The following is a 4,582-nucleotide window of genomic DNA, read 5'->3' on the forward strand; positions in this document are numbered from 1 at the left end:
ACACTTAGACATGATAGATTATTTTGGTAATTATTTATATACATAATGTATATTTGTTTGGATTAAGTATATGATTTATGTATACCTATATACACATGCTTAATTTTTAAATATTTAGATAAATATTTTTGTGCCTATGTTTTTTGTTAGCTTTCTTTCCTTATAATGTTATATAATTTTACTATTGGTATAATGCTGGCTTTATAAAATATGTTGGCAAATGTTCTCTCTTACACTATTTTTTCAAGAATTTTGAGTAGGATTTGGATTACTTTGTTCTTAAATATTTGGTAGAATTTATCGGGAAAGCCATCTGGACCTGGATTAACTTGATGGAGATGTTTCTATTAGAAATTTAGTGTCTCTAATAAGGATAGGCCTATTCTGGTTTCTATTTATTCTTCTGCCAGATTTGATATCTTGTATCTTTTAAAAACTTAAAGTTGTCAAACTAATTAGCATATAGCCCTTGGGACTGTACGCAATAAAATATCCCCATATTTGGTAATCTATAGCAACACTGCTCCTGCTCACAGGTACAGTAAGATGGGTAGGAAAAGAGAGGGCTGTATCTCTTTTATCTTACCCATGGGCCAACAGATGGATGTAAAAGATTAGTAGGCGTTAAATGTGTGTCTGTGTGTGTGTAGAAAATTTGATTCAGAATATAATTTTGTATTGACAGCCCACCATAGTTCAGTTTCCCCAAAAAGCACATACAGATAGACACTAGCATGAGGAACAGGGATTGGGCAAAGGAATAAATTGACCTGTGATTCAGCTCCAGCCAAATTCTCAGGTGAGCTTCTTGGGAATTACAGAGGTGGAGTGGCCCTTAAAAAGCTATCCTGACTTGGCACTGGGGACATAGTCATTATGTCCCTTCATTGATTAGCCATCAGATATGGTCTGCCTCTGGAAAAAGATGTGATCTTGGGTGAGACAATTTTCTTCTTTCAGGGTAATCTCCTGAAAAGAGCTGGCAGGTAAGGGCTGAATTCTAGCATCATTCTCAGCAGCTGTGGGAATTAGTCCTTCATTCCTGAATGAGGGTATTAGCAGCACATCCCAGCATCCACCACACAGCCAACTTCTTCAATTACTACCATCGACAGATAAATTCAATTCATTCTAAAATGTTTACCATTTTATGTTCCTTACCCCTTTAAGTATGTCTGCTTATCAGCCTGCTTATGTATGAAAAAGATTCACTGACAAACTCAGTCAGCTGAAATTGTAAAGATGCTCATCCAAAAGATACTAATGTCATGCAAACCAGGTTGTCCGTTCCCCAGATAAAAGTATAATTGTAGGGTGTTGGCTTGCCAGTAATTTTTAATATGCAGTCTAATTTAGGCAATATATCAAGAATCTTTATTGAGACACAAAGTAATATCTCTCTCTGAAACTTGTCAGAGCTTACTAAATATTATGCGTTGAGGCTAGTAATTTGGTATAAATCACTAAAGAATGGTTCTAATAAATGATGTATTATTTATTCTATTGAATTACTTGCTCTCCAACTCCCCAGTGCTAATAATCCCAGCATTTGCCCTTTCTTTTAAAATAAGGAAAAAGGAAGAGAATTTTAGAACCCAAATCAGAATCAATAGATGTAGTCCAAGATTGCTTGCCTCATTCTGATGGATTTCTCATGATTTCTTCCTCTGTTAAGAAACAGAGAAAGAAGGTTGAAAATGGCTTATTCTCAGCTGCAACTATAATTATTATGCTCCCAAAAGTGTCATCAAGCATTTAAATAAATAATGATGTCATTTCAACATAAAGAATAAAGTTCCACTCCGTTGTTTCCATTCTCAAATAAATTAAAAATGTGTCTCTGCATCAGGAGAGGAGGGGGACAATTACTCTGCACTTAACTGTATGGCAGTACCTTTCACATGCATGGACTCTCAAGGACTTTGCTTTGTATTCTAATTCCAGAGTTTGGGAAAAGGGCAAAAGTCACTGGTCCCTGTGGGCTACATTAATACTTTGGCATTCTGGGGCACTTTGCCATAAACTGGTTTAATTTTGTCTAATTTTGCCACCACTTTAGTGGCCTTGACTAAGCCTTATGACAGGGCAAGTTTTGCCAGACCTGTAGATAGTTTTACATGCATATAGACCAGAGGTAAGTAAGTAGAGATAATAGCCTATTTAAAGATAACTGCCTGTATATTAGATATGCATCTGAACAACAGCACAAACAGACCTTTTATCTTTCTATTAGGTGCTCTCTAATAGAAAGATTGGGGGTCACAAGATTTGGATCTGTTAAAGGACATTGGAGGAAGGGGTGGAATTATTCCCTAAGATGTCTCCACTTCCTTCCTCATCCTCCCTAGGTAGGGGGAAAAGACTTACAAGATCCCTAAATTTGTAAAGAATAAATAGGGCATTTTCAGCGGATCTCTGCCTTTTAGCCTCTGAGGAGCTGGGAGCAAACCTCCTCTGTCATTCCTCTGTAGCAGGTGGCTCACCAGTCCACTGCTATCTGTAACCAGGTGGCTAGTTCTAACTTTGAGATGCAGTATTAGGAAGCTGCATGCTCATATGTATAAGCCACCCACTCCAACTTAGTATTTACCAAAAACGAGCTAATATACATTACCTCCCCCTGCATTCTTTTATTTCTGAATTTGTTGAGAACTTAGTTACGGAACAGGAGTGCATTGCTCCCTCTTGCCCAACGATTCACAACATTTTCTGCCTGGACCAAGAACTCTGAGAAATGAAACAAAAGTGAGAAATGGCAAACTAAAAGTACGTGTAGAGGGGCTGTTGGAGGAGCCCACACGTGAGATGTTAGGTTTGGGGTTACTCTTTGAACTTGTATTTTTCTTTAATTTTCTTTCTTTCTTTCTTTCTTTCTTTCTTTCTTTCTTTCTTTCTTTCTTTCTTTCTTTCTTTCTTTCTTTCTTTCTTTTCTTCTTTCTTCTTTCTTTTTTTTTTCTTCTTTCGAGATCTATATGGGGCTAGATTTTAATTGCCGTGACATGAGTAGGAGATGTTAAACCTTAGGGGACATTATATTTTCACCTTGCTGGATTTAAACAGGTTATGGCAATTTTGCCCACAGGCAAATGACTGGTTTTTGTTTTTGTTTTGTTTTGTTTTGTTTTATGAAACTGAAACTTAAGCAGAGTTGGCCTCAGTAAAGATCTGGCCTCAGTCAAATCCCTGGCAACCTGGGGCTCTACTAACAGAGACCCACTGGGAAGCCTCCAGCAAGTTGCTGATGGCCCCAGCTCACCGTAAAAAGCAGACACATCTTTTCTAAAATAGTGCGACTGAGGCAATGTTACATTGTTACAAGTCTTACAGGTCTTATAGGCATTGTTGGACAGAATTATTTGCCACTTTAGGGTAAAAGAGAGTTGAGTTGAGTTCTAGTGTTCCAGAGCTCACTCATGAGGTTCTGGCTTTATATTTTTAGTGCCAGACTTGGGTAGACTTCCCGAATTATTCTTTTTTGGATGTTTTGAATTGTTTTCTGAGCCATAAAAGGGAAACATGTTGAGACTAGCCTTGGATGAATAAGGCTTGTCCACAAATTCATTTTGATTCTAGGCTGGTTAATTATAATTGAAATGACAAACATTCTCAGGGAAACAACTTTGGGGTCTCCAAATATGACTAAAGAAAAAGGCAAGGCATCAATAATAGTGGCCCAGGAACCAATGCCTGTTTACAAAGGAAAGATGCTATGGCACTTTATAATAGAGTCCACACTCAGTACTGGGAGCAGTTGAAATCAAGAGGTTTTGAATACACTCCCAAGGGGCTAAAAGACATCTTACCTAAATCCTGATGTTTGAGACTGTCAACAATGCAAACTTCTCTCTGAGAGAGAAAGCACTATGTCCAAGAAAATCCTCCCAACTCCCAGATATGCACATTGATAGTGCCTAAATTAGCTGTCACTGAAATATTTATCTTAATGGAGTTTAAATTTATAGGTAGTGGATTGCGGGCAACTGGCATGGAATGATCAACATCCCCCTTCTTTTCTCTCTAAGGGCACTGAGTCTCTGCCACAGGCTTGGTAACCCTGGCTTCTGGCAACATTATTCTGTGTGGAAGAATTCCAGGCACTAGAAATCGGCTTGCTGGGAGTGGAGGCAATGCTGTAATAATGTCTTGTTTCTTATTAATCCTTTGGATTCTTTAAAGTGAGGCATATCAGAGACTAGACATTACAAATTCTGAAGGCCTACATGAAGAACTACACCTATTTCTGTGAGGTGTATCTCAGAAGACAGATGCTGAAAGACCAACTCTACCCAGTCATCCTTATGCTGAGGCTGAGCTAAATGACAAATCTGGGAGGAAATTTTGGGTCTTACTTACAGCTTAGAAATTTCCAACCTCAAACATTTAATTCCACAGTGGAAATAATTTGATATCAGACTTTAATTCATTTGGACTTTAATACATTTTGACTTTAACTTGAAAAAAGATTTCATCTTTGAACTTTAGTTTTGCCCTGGGACTTTTATAATACTGGGGGTCTTTATGATCAAATTTGGGGTATTTTTATGGTGTTGGCATGTCCTTAGTAGAGAAATTTTATGCTTTC

The sequence above is a fragment of the Rousettus aegyptiacus genome, unplaced genomic scaffold (assembly GCF_014176215.1).
Source record: "Rousettus aegyptiacus isolate mRouAeg1 unplaced genomic scaffold, mRouAeg1.p scaffold_m13_p_2, whole genome shotgun sequence".
Lineage (NCBI taxonomy): Eukaryota > Metazoa > Chordata > Mammalia > Chiroptera > Pteropodidae > Rousettus > Rousettus aegyptiacus.